The following is a 14,004-nucleotide window of genomic DNA, read 5'->3' as shown; positions in this document are numbered from 1 at the left end:
CATTTACTTCCATCTCTTTCCCAATCTCCTCACCATCAACACACATTTTATCTGCTTCTACATCACCTGAAAACAATTCTCCATTTTTAACACATCACTTTCAAAATGCTTTGGCTCTCAGCAGCCGTGTTTTCTCCCTGTTCCTCCGGGACACCTCCATGCCTAGAACAGGAACAGGAAGTCAGGATGTATAACACAAACTCTTCCCTGATAACCAAGAATAGAGGGAAGCTGCGTGATGCTCTGTCTAAATATCCCCTAGTAATATAAATACCACATTGGGTCTCCCCAGAAAAGAGGCCACTAGCCTATTTGGTCTGATCCAGTCAAAAAAAGATTGAAAAAAATAATGGACATTCCCTTCTAGCAAATTTGTCAACCCTAATTTGGACCACATTAAGGTCATTATTCTCAGTGCCAGTGTCAAAAACAAATTGTTCGATCTTGAGACTCTCTTGCATCTATAACATATCCATCTTTGTATAATCACTGAGACTTGGTTTAAATGCAAAGAACCCAGGATTTGTGCCTACCATGCTTTTAAGTTTGATGTTAACTGTAGTAATATTTCCATATTTGTCAAGGATCATATCACCTCCTGACAGATTCCCAGCAGCCCACAAACATAACTCACAGAATTCCAGTTTGCCAAAAGTAGTACAAAAATACCAACTTATTGCCTCCAATAGGACATCATCCATGTCCCTATACAGTCATGCTAGATTCCTACAAGTATTCAAAGACCTACTTATTAACAAGAACTCCATTATTTTGGCAGACTTCAACTACCTCACACCTATACCTCCGACAAAGAGTATGTCCAGAAATTCTTAGAGTTAATTATCACAAATTCCCTGGAATGGATAGTTAATAAACCCAACAAAGACATAATATTCTACATCTATTCTTCTTAAACATTGTCTGTACATGTGCTATTCATCTAGCCTCTCTTTCTCCAGTTATGTCAAACCATAACTTGTAGCATTAGCCTTCAAAATTTTCAAAGCCCCTGAAGCCAACATCTACAAATTTAAGCACTTCAAATAGGCACACCTCATACAATTATATGACAAAATCTCACTATTTACATATGACAGCACCACACTGTCATAGCAATCAGTTTCACAAAGGGAGTTCTACTCTCACTTAGATAAATGCATAGAATCAGTAGTCCAAATCACAGCAAAATACAATGGGAAATTCAAACAGAAATCTCCTTATTAGTCCACCAACATAAACAAACTTTAAATCAAGAGAAAAAAAAACTAATTTTATAGCAGATCCAAATGCCTCATAACAAGAAAATTAAAAAAAAAATTACTGGGCAACTGAAAATTATAAGAAATAGTAAAGGACCTCATGTACTTAGGCTAGCTTCTGAAGCTAAGGATAACTACAAGTCCTTCTTTAGCAATTTTATAAGAGAAAACTAAAGAACAGTACCCAAAACTGCACAGAACTTCTCCTAAATGGGATCACCCAACTCTGGATTATTAGACATTGCCAATATACTAACAATTTTAGTGTATACTTCTCCGCAAAACATTTATCCAAACACCACATATCCCGGAATCCCTTACATCCCTTATTATCTTCAAGGAACATGTTCTGAAGGTGCTATCAAAGACCAAAAATACTTCCTTCATCATGGGATGGATCATGGGATCTGTCAGCTTATATGGATGTTTAATAGTGGCAAACATCCCTGCTGCACTGAACCTCTCCTCAAATTGTTAACCTAAGCTTAGCAACTGAACTTGTTCCTGAAATATAGTACACTACAGGGCAGCACAGTGGAACAGGAGATAGTGTTTTTGCCCCACAAGAGGTTCCCTGGTTCAGTTCTTGGCTGAGGTGCCTTCTGTGCAGAGTCTGCATGTCCTCTCTGTGTTCACATGGCTTTCCTCTGTGTACTCTGGTTTCCTCCAATATTTCAAAGACATGCACTAGATGGATTGGACACTGTAAATTGGTCATATGTGTGTGTGTGCTTGTGAATGTGTGGTGGGGAAGAACTACAGTGGCAGGGTTAGCCACTTGGCAGTGTAAACTTGGCTCTAGCTGATTAAAACTGTTAAAGTGCAAAAATGGTAAAGGGGTTCTGGATGGATAGATGCAGTGGTATTGCCTTTACACATGGGTGGCTATAACTTGCACTCCAGTAATTATAGACCCATCATCCTTACAAGCCTGATCTGCTCTGTTCTCATCAATTATATGGAAAAAAATCTCATTCTAGATGTTCAATAGTTCAGCATTGCCAAAGGGAGATCCTCCCGATCAGCTTCTTCAAGAGGGTCACTCAGACTATTGACAGTGGCCATGCTGTTCATATAGCATATCTTAACCTAGCCAAAGCATTAGACACCATATCCCATGTTGGCACTGTAAGTAAGCTAAATGTTTTAAATATAGATCCTTATGTGGTAAGATGTCTAGCAAACTAGCTAAAAGACAGAACCCACATAGTTCATGTGGCAGGTGCTTCAGCTGAAAGCATGATGGTAATCAATGGAGTCCCTAGTGCAATGTACTACAACTTCTACTTTTCAGCATTTATTTCTCTAATCTCCAAACTGAGACTCAGTATATCTGGCTAGCTAAGTTTGTAGATGACTGCAAATTGATTGTTATTACCAAGACCCCTCTCTGACATGTGTACCCTACAGAAAGGACTTACCCTATTTAATACTAGGTGTAATTAAAATAGGCTCAAATTAAATGTAAAAAAAGTACAATATCATGTTTCCTTTGAATAGTTGTTTTCTATTTTGGAAAACAAAATAATCACTATTTAGAGCACTTGAAGCAGATTCCTCTATACTCCACTATTAAATGAAAGTGTAATCAAGGACTTGGGTAACTGGGTTGACTGTTCTCTCTCCTTCAGTCATGTGGCATCTGTAGTCAGAAAACCCATCTACTTAGCACAACTTACAGTCAATGGTATATCATAAATATAGTGTGCTGGAACAGATCAAGGAAATGGAAACTCAACCTAAATACTTTAATAAAGTCCATAAAAGCACAAATACGTGAGTTGAATGCCTCACACAGAAAAACACATGTTCATCTTCCAGTCAAGACCTCCTCAGAACAATACTCCAATAAATTGTAAAGGTGCTTATTTAACAACCCCAATTAACATATATAGATTAATTAATCAGTACATTGAACTAAAATTATGAAAGAACAGTCATAGACTTAAAGCTGCAATGTTTGTATAAAAGCTCAAAATTAAAGGTTAACAAATACAAAATACAGTACATATACAAAACAACTTGAAAATTCAAGTGTGATTTAAAAATGTCAACTTAAGAATTCAAGTGTAGTTAAATGTTCAAGTGTAATTTAAAAATGTTTTGTAGCTGTAAATAAATCCATTATCCCTTAATTTTAACCAACCATAGAGATTTCTGGACTTCCAAGATGGCTGCACATTGAGCAATAGATTGTTTCTAGCTCTCCCAGTATGAAAGCAAAAACTCAGCAGAGAAAGTCAGTAGACTTGTGTTTATGGGTAAATGTCAGTATCTGGCTTGTAGGTGCATTGCCTGGATGCCAGGAATAAAGAAATACCTGGAAAAAAGTCAGTTACAAAAAGGGAGGAAGAAACACTGACTGGAGAAAGTTCTGCAGCTGTTCAGCAAATAGCAATGCAACCTTCAGACATGATTTCCAGTAACCTACAGGAAGATATAAGACAACTGCATACAGACCTGGTTAAAATAAACAAAACACTGTTGGAGTATATCCACCCAAGCAACAAAAGGCTGGAAAAAAATGAAAGAAGTTTTAAACTGCTATTCAGATGAAATAATAAAGCTGCAAAAATTAGAGGTTAAAATGAAGAAAAGGCTGGCTGAATATGAAATTGCTTTGGAAAAGATGTTTCAAAAAAATAATAGAATTATAGGACAGAGCACATAGGGAAAACCTGAATTTTTTAGGTATACCATAAAAGGTGGAAGGAACAGACTGCATTAAATTTATAAAAGCACAAATAAGCAGCTGGACTGGTATTCCACAGCAGGAGTTGTTAGTTGAAAGGGCACATCATGTGTATGCTCCAAACCTAGCTATAAGAAAGTAACCTAGACTTTTAATAGCAAAGATGCAATCCTACCTGCAGAAGGAGTTGATTCTGACAAAACTGTGGCAGAAGGACAAAATATTAAAAGTGGGAGACAGCAAAGTGTTTGTAGACAATGATTGCTCATTGTACACCAGGCAGAAGTGACTGTACAGTATATGCCCAACTTCATGTCATTAATGTCTGGAAAAATGCTTTGGGGAAGGGAAGAGAGTGGAGAAAGCTAACTGTAAGTAAAGAAAACATTCTTTTCTTAATAGTACTGTATTTATGGTGCATGGTTTTCTTTGCATACTATGTTAAGTGTAATGGGGGTTGTAAACAGGTGCTGTTTTCCCTCCACTCTTCCCTCTTTCTTCTTGTACAGTTTTGAAAAATATAGGCAATGCAATGTAAAACAAAAAAGAGCCTTGTTAAAAAGGCAAGACAAAGTTAAACTTAATGTGCTATTTCTCATTCTTGCATGGGGAAATGACTGGATTAAGGACCTTAGATTGATTAGTTTTATGAGAGAGCAAGTAAATGAAAAAGAATATTAAATATTATGAGGCTTTTTTTTAGGAAATGCATGTATATTCAGTAACAATTCAGTAGCTGGTCTTCATGTTTCCATGGAAACAATCTGATAAAGAGAAACTGACTGTCTGGTTCTCATGCCTCCATGGATATAATCTGATAAAGAGAAACTGGAGACAGTCTGATATAAGGGGATTAGCTGAGGGGGAAAAAGAACAGAGAAATTGGCTAGGACATAATGTTCTCTGAAAGCAATCAGGGTTTTTCCCAGATGGGAGAGCTTTAAAGATAAGACAAAAATAGTTTTCTCATTTTTGTTTTGGAAATGCAATGGGGATACTAATATAAACATGTGCTTTTTTTTCTCCCTTCTTATCTCCTTTTCTTTGTTCAGTTTTAAGAAATGCAGGCACTGCAATGTTAAAAAAAAAGAAAGAGAAAGAGATGGGGAAAAGAGGAAACATCTGGGAGTATGACAAAAGAAAAATCAGTGTGCTTTTTCCCATGCTTGCATAGGGAAATGAATGGGTTAAGACCCAAGGTGTTATCCAGTAACAAGTTTATTACAAAGCATGTAAATGAAAAATAATATTGAATATTATAAGGCTTTTATTTCTGGTAAACAAGGTGTTCTTAGCAGTTGTGTCTGGTTTGCATGTCAGTAGAAGACAATTTGATAGAGAGAAATGGCTTGGAGAAAGTATTTACTGAAAGCATTCAAATGTTTTCTCAACTGGGAGAGCTATAAAGATGGACAAAATCAAATAGCACTTACTAATAGCACCGGCTGTACCATGCATCTTAGCATGACTAACCTTTCGTTTTGGTTAACTCTAGCCTGTCTGTGTGGCTATCAACTTAGAAATTCTGTTCTTAAGAAGCAAAACTTCAATATTTAAAGATGTACATAGTTGTGTATTTTTATTAAGTTGACGGGTTTGGAGGGGTTGTTTGTACTATTTGAGGCTTTCAAAAAAAACCCCAAAAAAGTTATGTAAGATGTGGCATAGGCTCAAATGGATATCACAAGAAACAACTGTATAAAAGACCAACCTGACGAACAGTATATGCATGCAACATAAAAGTTGGAACTAGACATTTAACAAAAAAACAGTTATACATAAAAGGTGGCAATAATAACTATATAAGAAAATTATGCTTTCTGTAATGTCATTTATTCTGAATGGTCTTACAGATATAAAAAAGAAAGAGTAGTGAACTATATTAAAAATGTAGAGTGCAAACAGCTATGCTACAGGAGACACCCCCACGGAAAGAACTGAACATGTGAATTTGATAAAGAAAGGTTTTCAGGATGGTTATTCAGTAGAATATCTGGGTCAAAGGAAAAGAGGAGTACTTATATTAATTGCAAGAGGAACTCCAATAGTGACAGAAGAGGAAAAAAAGATAATAATGGAAGATATATAGTACTAAGGGGCTACTGCCAAGGGAGGAGGATTATACTGGCATCCATTTACATTCCAACTAAAACTGTTATAATGGAGTTTAAGAAAATTCTGGGAGAAATAATCAGCTTTCAGCAAAGAATATTACTTATAGGTGGAGACTGGAATTTGGTTTGCAACAGTGAAGGTGTGTCTGGGGGCCTAGAAAGGAAAATATAAGGAGGGTAGATGTTTTAAGAAATTTATGAAAATGTTTGGCATGGAAGATGTGCATTCAATACTAGGAGTTCATAGTGAATTTACATATTCTCCAATATACAAAAAACTGGGCTAGGCTAGATAGAATTTATATCTCCCAGGAACATTGCATTTAATTGAAGGTCTTGAAATGCAAGCAATAAGTATTTCAGATCATGCACCAAAAATAGCTAAAATAAAAATGTAAGGTAATAAAATAAAAATGTGACACTGGTGTTTTCCCACCTATTGGTTGAAAAGAAAGGAATTTAAGGAATGTGTTTTGGAATTAATTCAGGAGCTACTAGAGAAGATAGAATTTTTTTCTGAAAATATAACCAAGGAGTGGGATAAAATTAAAGTGGGGTTTAAAACTATGGTGTAAATAAAGGAAAGGGAGATATGGTTAAGAAGTAACAAGAATTATTTAGAGGGACTGACAAATGTTAAACTATTGCAAAATAGGGGGAATCTCTCAGAACAAGAAAAGGAGCAACTGCAGAATGCTAAACAGAAAATAAGAGATTACCTCAATAATAAGCACAAGTTTAAAAAGATTGCTGTTAAGCAATTGTTTCTTGATAATAATTCTAGAGCACAAAACCTTTTAGCACAATGACTTAGGCAACAGAAAGTGGAAAGGGCTGTCACCAAACTTAGGGAGCCTTTAACAAGGAAGATAAAGAGAGATCATGTGGAAGTATTAGAAATATTTTGGAAATTTTATGAAAATTTGTATAAAGCAGAGAAATATAGAACTCAAGAAAAAGTACAAATGGAAATGTGTATGGAAGAATTAAATATGCCACGTTTAGAGGTAGATGAGGCTCAATTACTAACAGGATAGGAAGACACGAGATAAAAATGGCTATGTATAACCAATCTACAGGAAAGTTCCCAGAAATAGATAGTATTTCTGTGGAAGCTAGGAGGGGAAGAAAATGATAAAGATCTGGAAGGTTTTGTTTAACAGTACATTAAGAGGAGAAGTATCAGCATCCTGGAAGAAAGTGGTGGCAATGGCAAAAGCTAAATGGGGTAAAGATCCATTGGATCCAGCTTCATACAGGCCCATTTCAATACTAAACCACAGTTATAAAGTGTTTGTGTCTATAATGGCTAAAAGAATGGCAAAAGTGATGCCAAAATTGATAGATATAGATCAGTGTGGTTTTGTGGAGGGGAGAACAGAACATTGATGATCCAGAGGGAAGGTGAATGTAAGAAAATACCACTGTTATTGGTGGGTCTTGATGCAGAGAAATTATCTGACAGAGTAGACTGGGGCTTCATGAGCAGGCCAATAGAAGCATTTGCTTTCCCTGATACTATTATAAGGTTAATTAGGAGTATATATGAGGGATCAGAGGTGAATTAAAGTGTGTGGGGCTCCTTTCTGAAAATGTATGCCTGAGTAGAGGAACCAGGAAGGGTTGTCCACTTTCCCCTTTGTTGTTTGCATTATATTTAGAACCATTGGCAAAGAAAATAAGGGATTCAGAAATTCAAGGATATAATTGGTATGGTAGTCAGGAAAAGCTGGCTCTATTTGCAGATATTTTATACATGACACAACCAGAAAGGGATATTACACTGTTGTGGAATATTTTAAGACAGTTTCAAATCTTCTCAGGATACAAAATTAATGAAGCTAAAACAAAGCCAATAGTAGTAAATTATATACCCACACACAAATTGGTCCAGCAATATCCATATTTATGCGGTTATGATAAAATGAAGTATTTAGGAGTATGAATTAGAAATGACTCTGTTGTGTACGTAAGGATATGTGGGAAGAGACTAAACAGAAGATAATACAAAAAATGAGAAACTGGAAGCTTTGTTATATGGATATGGATACTGAGATAAAAGCAATTAAAATGTTTTAGTCCCATTAGTCTTATACACAGGTCATACATATTTTTTATCAACCAGATGATAAGCTGTGGATAGCAATTAAAAAAAGAGTTGAAGGATTTTATCTGGGAAGGGAAGAGAGCAAGGATCAAGTGGGTTAACCTGATTCTCCCAATAGAACAATTTGGACTAGGATTACCCAATTTGAGGGGGTATTTTACAGCAACACAGTTAAGGATATTATACCATAGCACAAGCAGTAAACTATAATTCAAAGTGGAAAGGAATGATGATACAAGGCGGAAGCTCTAGAAAGAATGAGAGACTGGGATTTTGGATGCAGACTCTTAAGGAGAAAAACAAAAAACATACAGAGTTTTATATTCATTAAATACCAGGGAGTATTCGAAGAATTAAATGAGCACGAGAAATGAGAAAAGAGATTCTGCTGATAGGGATGACTGTGATTAGGGATACAGATAATAGGCAAGAGAAGGCTGGAATTTCTTGGAGGAAACTAGCAAAGGAATCACAGTATTGGGAGCAAGTAACTAGGAAAGGTAATAGAAAGAAACAGACAAGAGCTTATTTCAACTGCAGGGTAGAGATTGCCTTCCCTATTAAGGATTGATATCAGAGTATAGACAAAGAGAAGGAGATAGGGGGGTCCTGAATGAAAGACCAGCACTGGTAGAGTTATTAATAGAATCTAAAACAGAAGCTTCCATTAAAAAAGGAATAATTAACAGAGCATATAAAATATTGCATGATAACTATAAGAACCAATCCAAGGAGCTTAGAAAGGATTGGAAATAGATTGGAAAAATCAATTCACAAAGAGACAATGGGGGGATATACATCTATCTCCCAAATATGCAACAAAGTCTAGAAGATTTAGGATCTTTCCTGGAAGTGTTTACATAGGTATTTTTATACCCCAATTAGACTCCAAAGAATTTTTTCTTAGGTGGATAGCAAATGTCAGTAGCGTGATGGTCTGGGAACATATTTTTGGAAGTGTAGTGAGCTGGCAGACTTTAGGGATTCCATGCGGACTGCTGTGTTGGAGATGCTGGGTGAAGGGGGGGATTGGATTGACTGGGGAGATGCTTTTTTTTGAGATGTGATACAGAATTGGAATTGCCTAGACATAATAAAGCCTTGCTGAGTCCAATTATGGTGGCTTCCAAAAAAGCAATTACTAGAAAATGGAAATCAAAATCTAGACCAACTTTATTACAAGTAGTGAATATAAAAACAGAGATAAAACAACTGGAATTGGGATCTTTCAAAAAGGGAAAGAGTAAACTACATAGGAAAAAATGGGAATTGTGGGAACAATAAATGCAGAGAAGGAACAAGGTTTAAGAGGCAGGATTTGAATGAGCCATATGATGCTTAACTGACAATGACTGGATAGATTATAAGTGATGTATAATGTTTGCAACTACAGTTGTTTCAATGGTGTCTGTGATGTATAATGTTTGCAACTAAAGATGTGCTAATGTTGTTTTTCATTTTTATAAATGCAAGATTGCCTATGTCATACGTGATAATTTAATAAAGATGTTTATTGGAAAAAAAACATTTTTTTTAATAAAACATATGTTATTACAGTATGGTTTTAGGAAATTAAGGGATAATTGATTTATTTACAGATACAAAGTATCAGTAAGTACAGTACTGTTCTGATGAAGTCTTAACTGGAAGATGAAAACGCTGTGTTCTTCTATGTGAGGCATTTAACTCAATTGTTTGTGCATTTACTCACTTTATTAAAGTATTTAAGCAGAGTTTCTATTTCCTTGATTTGTTCTGGCACACTATTTTTCTGTTTTACTGGTTTTGGAAGTGTGCATGGCTACATTTTTCCTGGTTTTTAGTTTTCCATTGGTGACCTGGATTAAGGAATGGTATAGCTCTGGTATGGAAGCTTCACAAATGTCACGGTTACTTTTGGGAAAGATTTCCATGGAAACACTGGCTCATGACATCAGCATGTTAAAAGGTGAACTTGTGTGGTTAATAGTACTTTTCACTCAACTGCATTCGACCATTACAGCTCAGACTTCTCCACCGGGTACTCTAACAAACTTTATCCCAAGAAATGAAGGTATTTATCCACTTGGACCACAAGGATGTACTTCTGGAAATGAAACCATTAGTAAGTTAATAACGGTGCCTCTCTGGACAATAGAAGGGACTTGAATTCTTTGTCCCCCAAGGGTTCCACAGAACTAGGTAATGTGATTAATGACAATTCAATATTTACGAACCGACAAATACCAGACTTTGCTAAGTGGCTAGCTGAAACTCTCTTTTACATCTAAATGTTCATTCACTGATGACTCTTATCAATGATGATGTATTTGCAAACTTAGATGGTGTGATTACTGGTTTTGAGAAAAAGCTGTTAAAAGTTAAAACTTTGCAGTTAGACAGCAGCTACCTGAAAGAGAGTTTGAACTTAAAGCTAGCTCCACAAGGTGTGAGAATTTATAAATTCTCAAATGGGATGGGAGTAGATGACATATTTTACAGTGACTTCATTAAATTATTTGACCGGCACAGATTTGAATTAATGAAATTGTTAATTAAGAGAAACAATTTGATTTTTAGTTTATTAGCGGAGGTTAATTCATTAAACGATCACATTATTAATGATTTATTGTTTCTTAATTTTGAAAACAGATGTGATAATGTTTTTAAATATATCAACAGAAAAGTTCAATCCACAATTCGCAGGAAAACGAAAAGAAAACAAAAAGGGATACCTCTCAATACAAACAAAGCAGGGCATATATTTTAAGGGACTTACCCAAGAACACTGGGCAGACTTCTACTTTGAAGCATTTGTTTGGATGGTCATCACAGTCATGATAATTGCAATGCAGATGAAGTTGTATGCCCTATTACCACTACAAGTAATGGAGAGGACTTAAACATACATGACCCTTTACAGTCCCCCCCAGAATGTTCAAAGAGAATTGCAGAACAGAGAGGGCAATGAGACAACTGGACCCACCCTCAGGGAGGAGACACTACACCGAGAGGTGGTGGTGGAGAGACCTAACAATCAGAAAAAGTTAAAAAAAAAAAAAAAAAACAGTACTGGAAACAGATATCTTAGTTAGTGATGATGATATTACTCACACATACAATGATTTTAATTTTTTAAACTAAAGTAATATTGTGTTAGACAAACATTTTTCTTTATTTGAAAAAGGCTTTTGTTTTGTTTCTATCTACCATTTTGACATACTGGATGCATTATGTGAGTTAAAACTTTTTACAAGGAAATTGAACTTTGCCAAACAATTTGGCTCTGATGCTGGCAATGGTGACACGCGACATTAACAACATTGGGAAAAAGAGTATTTATACAGTTATACCCCACCCCACTGTTCAAATGTTTGAAAGAGCATGTAAGCAAGATATTTACAAAATTAGTACAGAAAGAACATCATACAATTATAAGTTGAATTTAACCCAGTAAGAAAGGGTTTTATTAAACAGTTTAACTAATAGTAGAGCAATAAAACCTGACAAAGATGCAGGTGTAGTTATATATGATAATACTGACTACATAAGTAAGATGTTCAGCATACTCCAGGATGATTCCACCTATGAAGTTAGGTTAATTAATCAAGTAAATAAAGTCTACAAGAAAGTAAACCTACTTCTGAATTATTTACTTTTACAAGGTAGTTCAACTAAAGAAGTATAGGATTTCCTAAGCAATACTTCTAGAATTCCCACAATTTTTGTATACCCAAAGTCCACAAGAATATTGTAGATCTACCCTTTAGGCCTATTGTAGTGGCCCAAGATTCAAAAACCTATCCCCAGCCACTTTTATTGATAGATATTTAAATCTATATTTTCTACACACTCCCATATTCTGAAAGATTCCTGGGACTTTTTAGGCCACTTGAAACAGGACTTATGGGGAGAGAATTTGACCTTTCTTACAACTGGTGTAATAGATCTATTCAGTTGTATTCTAAAATTGGAAGGAGTAGAAATTTTCTGAGAAATTTTAGTGGAATGCAACTTCCTTTCTAATGCTGTAGTTAACTTAGTTACTAACCTTATGGAATTGGTGCTTGACAATAATGTCATCTAATATGAGGGGGAGTTTTACAAGCAAACTAAAGGTGTGGTCATGGGGGCAGATTGTGCCCCCACTTATGCCAACTTGGTTCTGAAACCTTGGGAATCTCACTGTTTTTTACTATGGATTTTTTTAAATACTGTCATTTATATTTAAGATTTTTAGATGTTTTTATTTTGTGGGATGGTCCCATTGAAAAAAATGAATTTATTAATTGTCTAGCAAATTACTCATCTTTAAGATTCATGCAATGATTTAACAATAAGTCTATTAATTATCTGGACACTATTATTAGCTCAGGAAGTGATGGGTTTATATCAAATATTTACAGAAAATACCTACCTGCACTTTAATAGCTGCCACCCTTTCCATTGTAAAAAGAGTATATTTAAAGGGCACTGTATTAGACTGGCAAGAATGATCTCAAGGATTGATTTGTTGAAAGATGAGATGGAAAAACTTTGTGGTATGTTTACAAGTAGCGGCTATCTCAAAAAACTTATTTGATATTATTTCTGCAGAGGTTAGTAATGAGTGGGGTTGCAGATACAAGTCCCTCTTGGAAGTACAGTTTAGTTCAGACATGTATGATAAATACAGTAAGAATGGAAAAAAGTATTTGGGAGACTTATGGTTTTAAAGTATTCTGTGAACACACATGAGATGTGCAGGATACTGAATGACAACTGGAATGTTTTTAAGGTTAATGCGCCACTGTTGGAGTCACACTGTATTTTGTCTACAAGACAGCTAATAATATAAAAGTTTTTCTAGAAAAGAATAGAAACAACACCAATTACAATACTTAACACTAAGAGAATGACTAAATGTGGAAAGTGTAATTACTGTTCAGACATCCTTTTGGGTGGTAAATTATGTTTGGATTTAACTAAAAAACATATGTTCATCTAAAGAATGGAACATGCACATCCAGTAGGGTATAGTACATATTGCTAAGTGCTCTGTTTGTCCAGCATTTTACATCAGCAAGACAAAGAGAAAATTAAACAAAAGGATTTATAAACACAGGTATGATATAAGAAATCATAACATTAATAATCCTTTGTTTAAACATTCCACTATCTGTCCACAACTTGAGGGTTTTACATTTGCCATGTTAGACATTATTGCACATGATTTTAATGGGTGGAAATTGGGAAACTGGATTTAGAATATAGAAAATTGCACTGGCAGCTGAAATTAAATGCTACTAACCCTTCAGAAATTAATGAAAATGTGTCCATTGCCTCACTGTTAAAAATTAAGGGCATCAAATTATAAAAGGTATTACATTTTGATTTTTGTTTACTCTACATATTTATTTATTTATTTATTTATTTTATTTTATTTTATTTTACATTTGTTAACCGGGAGAGTCTGACTGGATACATGTCCATTTTCAGCGGAGGCCCGGGGAGAAAAGCTCCAGGTACATAACAGACATATGAACATTGTTAATGCAAAAAAGGAAGATAGTTGAGTTCTAAATACAATATAAAGATACATCACATCTTGGGAAAAAAATAACAGCAGCATATAAAAAAAAACATAGGTCAGTTACAAAGGCGAGGCGCCTTGTTAAAAAGCGGTTAAGGATAGTGAGGTAAGAGAAGGGTAAATGGTAGTGGTTAATCAGGTTTGGAACAGGGACATTGCCAGAGAGTATTGAGATGGGGTTTAAGCTTTTTTTGAATTGTAGGAGTGAAGGTTCTGAGGTGAGCATGGTCGGTAGGGAGTTCCACATTTTACCTACAAAGTTTGAGAATAGAGAATCCCCA

The sequence above is a fragment of the Protopterus annectens genome, chromosome 8.part0 (assembly GCF_019279795.1).
Source record: "Protopterus annectens isolate FY-2018-M chromosome 8.part0, PAN1.0, whole genome shotgun sequence".
Taxonomy (NCBI): domain Eukaryota; kingdom Metazoa; phylum Chordata; order Ceratodontiformes; family Protopteridae; genus Protopterus; species Protopterus annectens.
The sequence above is the reverse complement of the archived record's forward strand: the minus strand, read 5'-3'. Positions refer to the sequence as shown.